The following is a 10,931-nucleotide window of genomic DNA, read 5'->3' as shown; positions in this document are numbered from 1 at the left end:
AAGGGGAGAGATTGGACAGACAAGTGACAATCGCATGCACGTAAGGCGCCTTTCTTATGAGATGGTTCTCAGAAATGGCAGGGGTAGCGACTGCAGAGAGCAACAGCAACAAAGCCATTTCTGGCACCCAGTGCTGGGCCACCAACTGTGTTCCATACAGAAACAGCATCACACAAGAACAGGGGATCATATTTCACAAGATGGTGACATTTTTCCCATTCAAGAAAATCTGTATAAGTGTGTTGAAACCACCTCAAGTGAGCGTGTGTTAGATCACAGTCAACAACGCGCCTGCTTTATGAAGTAATAACATAATGAATGTTGCAATAAGCTTTTTATTAAAGCCTATTTAACATTAGATTTATGTATCCTAATAAATTAGCATATCAGGCTATCCATGGTTAAGTCTGACGTTTTCCCTACTTCTAATACTACAATGGACATAATATCATGAGGCCTTGCCCTAGGCTTCCTGCAGTTTGAAGTATCAAAGTGAAGTGTTATACTGTTATTTACATGTTATTAATAAGTTCTCAAAAATAGTATGGAGAAGACTCAGCTGAATTTGATCTGCCAGAATACTTAAGGTAGTTTTCTTCTATTTTACAATTGTCATTTTTATCCAAAAGGATACTTCTGATTTATCCTACCTTATAGCTTTAAAAGTAAACTTTACCAACTAGTTAGTCTCAAAGAAACTTTACCAGCTAGCCAGTCTACCAGGCTTGATCACCAAATAACCGAGGCTATGCTACCATAGCCTAACTTTAGCTTAGCAAAAGTAGCCTAATTTGGCATAACCTTCAGGAATGCTGATTTTTTTATCTGTCCCCATCCACAGATTATGAAATACAGCTCAAGTCTTGGCTACTTACGAAAATAAGTTATTTTTACAGGCAAACCTAACTTAGACTGTGCAATGTAAATAAGCACTATGTTGTATTACTAGTCAGTATGGTTGTGACATTACATAACTTTAGATATGGTTACTATATGTCAGCAGAATGCAGCATAGTAATTAGTAAATGAATATTTTGCCATGTTATTTTTCTCACAATATCCATGTGCCTATATATTAGATTTCGTATTAACTTGCATTTTATTTTTCAACAAATCTCTATTCATAATAGAAGCCTTTTCAGAATTATTTGATTTTTATTTTTCTTTACTCGAACAAATACTCTTATACACAGTATTGTTTATTTTTTGCAAAAAAAAAAAATTACATTTCTCGTTATCAAGAAAAATATACTTAAAATTTATAAGAACTCTGGATTTTTAAACACTTTATCTTTTTCCATACAATTATAATTCTTAACTGGAAATTGAAACTTACGTTTCTGTATTGAATGTTGTATTGGAATTTTGGGTGAATAACAAAAGTTTATTATATCATATTATAAATATTTATTAATAAATATATACCTATATATATTATATATATATATATAGTAATATATTATATATATATATATCTATATATATAATATATATATATATATATATATAATTTTTAAGCCATCTGGATTACACTCATGCAGCTTTCAAATTAGATATTATTTAGTGTCACAAATGGAGATAGAGTAGTTTCTGTATGTTATCATTAATTATTATCATTAGTTGTTGGGCAAAGCTATTTAGTATTTCAAGAAATACCTGCCTACTAAAAAATCCAAATCAGTTGTTTATATTTGCTAGATGACACCAAATTGAAAGTTATATTCCTTGTTATTCTTTTCATTAGATACCAATAAAAATAATGCCGTTTGTTTTATTATCCCTATAATTACTATTTTGTCTATTAAACCTTGTACAACATTTACTTTGAATTCCGGGATTATTTTCTAACTGTCCCGAAATCCAGGGATCTAAAATCGGACTCAAACGGGAAACCTTAATTGTGACCTTACCTAAGATGAGATTGTTTCACTTCTCATCCCAACAAACAGTAGACTAGTGAATATTGGTTGTTAGGAATGGGAATATATAATTTTAGGCCAAAGGCAAGCACTGGGACGGGACCTATGAGGTCATTCAGCGCTGAAAAGAAAAATGAGAGTAGAAAGCTGTAAAAGGAGGAAAACCTCAAAGCAGTTGCACTATGAAACAATTGTTAGAAGAGGGTGGAAAGTAAGAAGGAAGAAAGAGAACATGAACGGAGGCACAGTAAAAGGAATGAACGTGGGGGCAGCTAGGGGCCGAAGGGACGCTGCAAAGATCCTTAAGTAACATCTACAGTGCTCCGCATGAGGTGCACTGACGGTACTACCACCCTACGGGGTATACTGGCTGTTAGACATCAGGGTATTGAACTTAGGCAATTAACAATACGGATTACTTTGCCCTTGGGTAAAGCATATATGGGATGACAATTATTTTACCATACTGATAAAATTTTATTGAACCATGAATAGCGAACGATGATAATAATAGTTCTGCCTCTAGAGAGTAAAACAGTACTGTAAATTTATGGTGGAAAGAAAGGCACATAAACGTCGACAAATTGGACAACTATATTGCTCAAGTGTACAGTATGCAGCAAAACTCGAGTGACCCGATTTCAGTGATTTTCGTTCAAAAGTGACTAACTGGCAACTCTTACCTTCTTCACATTTCTAATGACACTGAATTGCAACGGCGAAACATTTTGGAACTTCGCTCATAAAAAGATACAGTTCATTTAGCATGTTTTATAGTATAATGTTATATATTTTTTATCAAAATATAGCTAGGTCCATTAGAAAAAACATTAACACCTTAGTTTTTAATCATGGTAAATATGAAAAGACGTAAATATTAAACGAATTTTACATGTTAGCCATCATAGTAATTTATTTAATGTAATGAACGTAACGGAGATGTAGTTGTGGGCGTGGCCTAACATTACGTCAACTGTGGTCATTTGCCAAACATGGTTGGAGCAACCCGACAGCGACCGGAAACGTCACCCCCAACAAGGAGAGCTATAGTTGAGCTGCATCTCGCCAGATTTTCAAAAAAAAGACATAGCTAATCGTCTTAATATCAACAAGACAACTGTGTATAGATGGCTAAAACGATACAACGACGGAGAAGGATTGAAAAGCCACCCTAGATCTGGGAGACCCCGCTGCACAACCGCAGAAGAAGACGAAGTGTTAATTAACTTTATAACCAAACACCCGTTTTCGTCATCATTTTCAGTGAAACGAGAAACAAATATACAAACATCAGTTGACACTGTAAGACGTCGGTTTCGAGAAGCTGGTCTTCTATGTAGGAAACCTGCGCTCAAGCCTCTACTTACACAGACGCATATGGACCATCGTCTCGGGTTTGCGCTCGAATATCTGTCCAAGAGCGAGCAGTTTTGGGAAACTGTTATATTTTGTGACGAGAAGACTTTTTGCAACGACCAACAGGGAAGACTGCACTGCTGGCGTCCAGGAAAAACCAGGTAATGAACATTTACTTATTTGCCTTATATTTTTACGTGGTAGCCTAGGTGTGATATACTTTGTATTATAGGCCTAGTCTGTATATATGCTAAAGCTTTAACTGAATAGTAATTCCTATTACACTAGGTTTTATTTTTTAACCTGCCTCGACAAATATCTTTAATGGAAGTTACGATGTAATCAGGGAGAAATAATGCAAGAGAAGATATAAATTAATCTGACCTAGGGTGGGAGTTGGGAATTGTCATTACTGAGGAAGCAGTTTAAATGTCTATAAAATCCCGCCTCCGCTTCGACCGCCTGCGCTTCGAAGTGTTGCTTGGCGGGAAACCAGTCGCAGAGGAAGTTCGTGCTAGCTTTCCTTCGAGTCTCGTGAATGTTTGAATACACATTGCACTGACTTAAAAGTCGTTTAAGGTTACTATGCTATGACAACTTTCCTTATGCCTCTTTTCCGAATTCATAATATATACTATTAGGCCTACAACCAAAGATTTCTTTTAATTATTTCACTGTAAAAACTAAGTCTGGCAGAAAATACAACTGACGTAGCTGTTTCTAATATTTAAATAAGTTTTGGTTAAATGCATATTAAAGAACTGTATATATATATATATATATATATATATATATATATATATATATATATATATATATATATACATAGTTTTATAGAATAACCTTATAGTGTTTTCTTAACAATGCACTTCAAGTCTTAAAAGTTAAAAGTTCGGTGTTATAGCAATATTACTGAAAGTATGGCTTAATAAAAGCGCCAGTTCTTTTTTTCTAATCCATAAGATCTATTGATGAGAGGAAGAACTGCAGTTAAAACAGTTTCTTTTATATTTAAAGTAAGCCCACTGTCATAGTTTCTCTCCGAATATCTGTAAATTTATATTTTCTCTAAATCCTTCTCTCTATTTTTTTCAGATTTGAGGATAAATATGTAGAACCAAATCGACGAAGTGGGAGGATAACCGCTGGCCTTTGGGGTTGGATGGCGTCTTGCGGACCAGGTGCTTTAGTGCCAATCCATGAGCGATTAAATGGCAGGCAGTATGTTGACATTCTTGACGAGGTGCTGATTCATCTGTTAGGATGCTACTGATTCCGGAACCGTTGCCCATATTCTTGGCAATGGACAACTCCTCTGTTCATAATAGCATGCCAGTAAGAAAGTGGTTACAGCAGCATCCAGAAAGTTATTCGGATCGACTGGCCTGCAAAATCTCCGGATCTCAATCCCATTGAAAATTTATGGGCCATTATGACAAAGGAATGGGATGGCTCCGTTCTGAACAGTAAACAAGCCATCATAAGCCATTGCTTGTCAGTGTGGGAGTCAATGCGTGGGGAAAATATTTGCAGTAGACTGGTGACAGTATTCCTAGACGGCTTAATTCGGTAATAGACAACCTAGGCTCAATACTAAAATATTAATTAACCCTCTCTCTCTCTCTCTCTCTCTCTCTCTCTCTCTCTCTCTCTCTGTATGTATGTATGTATGTGTAGCTATATATGTATGACGTGTTTTAAAAGACGAGGTTGTGTTTACTCTATTTGTTTTGCTGGAATTTGTATATTATTATTTTTTTTTCACAGGGACCTATGTATTTCAAAGAATTATACGTATTTTTTAAAAATAATTATATTGGTATACCATTTACTTAACCTATACCGTTTTTATTATCAATCATATTCATTGTTTGCTACTTGGTTTATTAATGCCTTTTACTAAGTACCGTTATTATTATCCCAATAATATATTCATTATTTGCTGCTTGGTTTATTTAATGCCTTTACTAAGTTACATTTCTTGAGATCTACCTAAGATTTCATTAGACCCAACTGGTGAAGGTGCATAGTGGCCCGCCAATGGCTTAGCTTGCCTTACCCGTAGGCCAAGTGCACTTCGCGCTTCTCGATTATATCATTCTCATTAAGCCTATAGGCCTATGAGAAAATAATGACGGAAGTATACCACACCAAGACTGTGGAAGAATTTCACAAATCCTGCTTTATGGTCTTATAGACACCCTTCATAAGTTACAAAGATTTGATGCAACTTGTTGCTGTCTGGAATATAGCCCAGTATGTTATAAAGCCAATAGCATTGGCCTAGCCATTATTGTTTATAATACGTTTGCAGTTGTCATTCTGTAGAATCTGCACTCGACAGTTGTAGCTGATAATATCCGACCTGATATAGTCTTCCATTCCTAAAGTAAAAGTAAAATATATAAATTAGTTGTGTTTCTAATAGCGAAGATTACTCTTCACCTCGCTATTTATTCAGTTATTTATTATTTACTTTTCTTCAAACTGAAGAAACCCCTCGGGAGACTAGACTTATGTAGCACTAGCTATAACCTAAGCCTAAGCCATAATTTATTGCAAGTATCGAAATCATGATCTCGACTAACATTTGCTTTATACACAAAGCCACAAAAGCTAAAAGTAATAACTTATTTTTATCATTAGACTATGCTCTGCTCAACTTTTCTCTTGCTCTCCATCACGATGTCCTCTTTCACAGTGTCCCAGACTGACGATTCCACACGACTCATGGAAGTCACGGTGATTTGAAGTTTTCATGCTACAGTAACATTTAGTTTTCGTTCAGAAATATTGCTAGCGTGAAATATTTTTGGTTTTCAGGTTCCAATATATTTCAATTATAAGATTCTATATAACAAGTGACCAACTTTTCCTCATATATACACGTTTATAAAATACGAGATTTAATACTAAGTGGCAACTTGAGAACAACGCTTGTCCAGTACAAAAATAAAAAAGTCACACGAGTTTTGCTGCATACTGTACAAAAACTACAGCAGACAGAATTAAAATATAGTACTACTGTGCGCAAAGGTCCGTTCTCTTACCCATCCAGAGTGTGAACACGAATCCGCTGACTATGAAACACCGAAGCAGTTGAACAAGTAACTATTGGAACCCAACAGATGTCGCAATGTAAGGGCATACTGGAATAGAAGGAGTGGGAAGCAGGTATTTTTCTTGAGTATCGAGGAAATTCTCCATATTCTAGTATCTTTTAGAAAGTGATCGTAAAGTTTTTGTTGTTGACGTTAGTACTGGGTTTGAGTGTAAAATGTGCAGTTAAGGAAATATGCGAAATAAATATTTTGAGAATTAAAGTGTTTAAGAAGTCGGTATTCATGAACTGTTATTTCCTATAGTCATCGTATCTTTTCAACAGACATGACTGTCCACAAGATCGATACAAAACATTTCAGCAAGTGTTTTCGGTGGTATTCTATAATCTGTAACCTGCCTCTTAAATAAAAAAGAAAAATACATTTACAGCAGCAGTATGTCAAATTTTCTGTCAGCAAGCACAAACCACCGCTGGTGCATCCTCTATATTTAAACATTCATAGATCTGTTATATTTAGTTATAGTGCGTGATTGGGCCAACATCCATAGTGGAAGTGGGTGTTATGGGTGATGACAACCCAGTGCCAGGTTTTAGACACTTCTATAATTATGGCTAAATGCCATTGTTATAAAATACTAATACATAATGAAAGATTCAGATACTTTCACCAAAGTAACAAATTCATAGTCAGTAAAAAGATGGAAAGAAAGAAGCAGAGGAAAAATATTAATCATAGTACAGAGGTAGAGCCAAAAAATTGATAGGAGAGTGTTTCTGGGTAAGTGGCAGTCTAACAGACATAACTAGCAAATGTTTTTTTTCTGTATATATTATTTTTTATTAAGTTTTTATTCAATAAATTATTTACAAAACATTACAACAAATCCAGAACTACATTCATTTTCATCTAAAATACATTGCTTTTAATGTTACAAAAATTCTTTAAAATACTTTAACAATTTCTCTTTCAAAATGGCCTTGATATCTGTCTGGTTTCTTATAAAAGAAGCTTTTACTCTATTTATAATCAAACGTTCAGGTACATTCTTGTCCTTGAACAACCAATATTTACAATATATTATTTAGCGGTTTTGTTGGAGATGTGAGGTTACAGCAAGCGGAAATGAGCTGTGAATTGAATAACCATCTACCTGTACAATTGTGATTATTGCTAATTAGAAAGCCATGGTCATGAAACTATTAATCCACAAACAATATTATGGTGTTGACCCTTTTTAAATCAACATAACAGTCTATCTATACCAAAGGCTAAAGGATGACGCTACCCTATCCCTGTGGAAAGAGGTATATCTTTGGTGGCACATTTTACACTCAAAACACAGAATCGTCAACAACAAAAACTTGATGATCACTTTCTTAACGATATTAGATAGAGTTTCTGGTTCAAATGCTTTGGGGTTTCATAGTCGGCGGATTCGTGTTCACTATCTGGACCAGCAGAGGGAACGGACTTTTGTGCACGATACAAAGTTCGGTATTTTTGTCCCCATCCCCCAGGTTTTTAGTTGTACTAAATTACTGATTTTCGTCGATAAAATTTTACCGAAGCATCGAATATGGATTGTATTTGGGAAATAGCAGTTTGAAGTCACAGCCTCGTTGACAATAATATACAGTGATGTCTATTGCAGATAATTAAGGCACTTATCAGAGTAAATAAAATAAATTTAAAAGGAAACTTAGCTAAATTTAGTAAGTACCCAAATATTTAACCCCTTTGTACAATAAGTGCTAAAGGAAAGGCTAGGCAAATCATTGTTGAGAATAATGATAATATTACGGTTTCCATTGGTGATACCACGGATAATTAATAAGAATTTGGTATATATACACATGACAATATTATAAGATATTAATTTTGTAAATATACATATGGCAATATTACTATTTTCATATCTAAAGTGGTTAATAAGGAGATACACAACCACCAAACGATTTAGACAAAAGGGACAAAGGTGACCTTTATAGGGCTAATACTTGAATGACGATTATGAAAAAAAGATATATGCAAATAGTTTGTTTCTATGAAAGTTTTTCTAACTTTTCAGACCAAGAGTAAACAATGGTCGAATTTTCTTCACTGATAAACTATCTCACTGACTACCTGCAGCGACTATTTTTAACAACTTACCTATTCTACTGACCACCACCACCACCAACTCCTCCTCACACGTAAATGATTTCATTTCATTTATGTGTTGTGTATGTGGATTTATGCGAGTACCATATCTGTAAGTATGTGTATGTATATGGCATATGTATTTATAAATATTCTATCATCCTCTTCCTTGATGTCAAAGTATGAATAATACAATAATGATTATATTAATAAGAATGAGAATCTATGATGAATGTTAACGTGATTATTATCATTGATTGATAATTTCATTATCAACACTACATGGCCGTGTGCATAGAAAAAGCAAAATAAGTTATAAAATGCATTTTTATTAATTTGCTAAATACTGGTCTGTATCCACACAAGCCCTATGTCCATTTAGTAAATTTCGTGGGCATCTTCACGATACTTTACGTATCCTTGAAACTCCAGGTTAACAATGGTTTTCAGTTAGTATGTAAAGGCCTGTCCACAAAATACTAAGTGCGACGCTAATCTACAGAAATAGCCAGATTTTCAGTTTAAAAAATTACTAGTATTAGTTAAGCTAAAACTCACGGTCGTCTGCAACGGAAAAAAAAAACTCCAAGGACTCTCACAGTAGGCCAACACGCCTACTATGCAAGCCCTAAAGGAGCGCCTCCACCCGATCAGGGGCACCGCCCCCGATGGGGTGGAGGAAAAGGAAAAAGTGGGATATTGAAGTACTGAAGAATCTCCTCGGGATAGTTTTTCTTTTTTCAACCATCTTGAATATTCATCGTAGCATCATTCCCTGAAATGTTTAAAGAGCATTAGAAAGTTAGATATACTAAATTCAAAAAATATCTAAAGCCATTTAAGTAGTCGACAGAATTAAGTCAATTTTCTTCAAGTTCACACACTAAATCCAACAATTTTTATTATGTTAATATGTTAAAAGCCCTGCTAAAACTGGTTGTGATGAACTAGATACACAATAATAATGGGAAAACTTAATTTACTGTATTTTTCTTACTGTAATTAACCACATTCCAAAAGATCTGATCAAGAAAAAATATACCGATGAAGAAAAATAACACGTCTAGATTTTTATCAAAATGTATTAAGAGATCTACAGACAGGTAACAGGTCAAGGTTAAATAACACAAGCTTACATAAAAAAAATTTAGCTCACGGCCAATTAACGAAATAGATTCTTAAATCAATTCGTAGGGACTATACGGGAATAGCAAGACGGGAAAAGTGCGACCTTGTGTGGAACAAAAGACCGTAACTGTCTCACAGGCCATTTTTTAAACCAACCCAAAGCGTCGAACTTGAAAAGAGAAAAATAAAACTTTAAAAATACTGAATAAATCCTGCAAACTTCAAGAAATTTAAGCAGCGCTTCGTCTACAAAAAGCATTTTAAAATATATAGTTATGGTCCAAGGACCAGATTCAAAAAATTCTGAACAGAAAATTCTAAAAAAAATGCAGCCACCTTGATAATACACGAAGTTGACGTTCAAAAAAATAGAAAAAGCACAAACCCGTAAAAGGAGACTCAGCTACAATGTTAACTCGAAATTCGTTGGAGCAGATGAACTGAAATGGATAACCGCCGAATCACTAATCGTACTGATACGTCTACCAGTCAACTATCAAAACAACGGAAGGCTTTACATGACCGAAAATCAGCTTTCGATGACGTCATCAAACAAGAGCGCTGAGCAAAGGACCCTGGAAAAGCATAAATTCAATAGTCGGTCGGCACAAACTCGTGTAAAGGAAATTAGCGCTTTCATATGAGTAGTTCCAAAAATAACCTCGCCTGGCCCAAAACAGATTTTGCGTCACTATTACCAATGTATAAGAAACATTGTTTAAACAAAATAAAAATTATTTTGTGGATTTCCATTATGGTCCATTAATGTTAATCATAAAAAATTTCTGAAATCTGGATTTCAAGGAATCGATTCCAAAATAATTTTTGAGTGAAACTTCTGTCGGGATCGAAAGAAATATAATAATTATCCGGTATCTTCGAAAATCGACTTTTCGTAATTGTAACAGTATTAACTGAGCATTCATTCCCTATAAACCTGAAAACTTATGTCAAACAAATCCTTATTAATTCTCTCTCTCTCTCTCTCTCCGACGCCAACTGGCTTTCCTCTCTCCATCATCGAGTTAAATTGAGGAAAACAGATCCAGTTGCCTTGTTGAGGAAGTGGGAGAAGATAAACAAGCTAAGATACGACTTCCTAAGCACTCTTATTCTCATATTTATTTCACACATTTCCTTAACTGCACATTTGACACTCAAACCCTATCGTCAACAACAAAATCTTTACGATCATTTTCCTAACGATATTAGAATATGGAGACTATTGTTTTCTCAAGGTCCTTACGGTGCGACATCTGTTGAGTATTCCACTTGCCATTAGTTACTTACTCAACTGCGTCGATGTTCCATAGTCAGCGAACTC

General features: G+C 34.8%; 1 long non-coding RNA gene across 1 annotated transcript; it reads right to left on the bottom strand.

The window, feature by feature from the left end:
• Positions 1–9,208: 9,208 nt before the first annotated feature.
• LOC135220712 (uncharacterized) lies at positions 9,209–10,096 on the bottom strand. The gene is made up of 2 exons (XR_010315767.1): positions 9,993–10,096; positions 9,209–9,254 (listed from the first exon to the last, which is right to left on the bottom strand). It is a non-coding gene; the product is annotated as an uncharacterized LOC135220712 (long non-coding RNA).
• Between the last annotated feature and the right edge of the window lie 835 nt (positions 10,097–10,931).

The sequence above is a fragment of the Macrobrachium nipponense genome, chromosome 20 (assembly GCF_015104395.2).
Source record: "Macrobrachium nipponense isolate FS-2020 chromosome 20, ASM1510439v2, whole genome shotgun sequence".
Taxonomy (NCBI): Eukaryota; Metazoa; Arthropoda; class Malacostraca; order Decapoda; family Palaemonidae; genus Macrobrachium; species Macrobrachium nipponense.
Note: the sequence above shows the minus strand (reverse complement) of the source record. Positions and strands in the feature narration are given on the sequence as shown.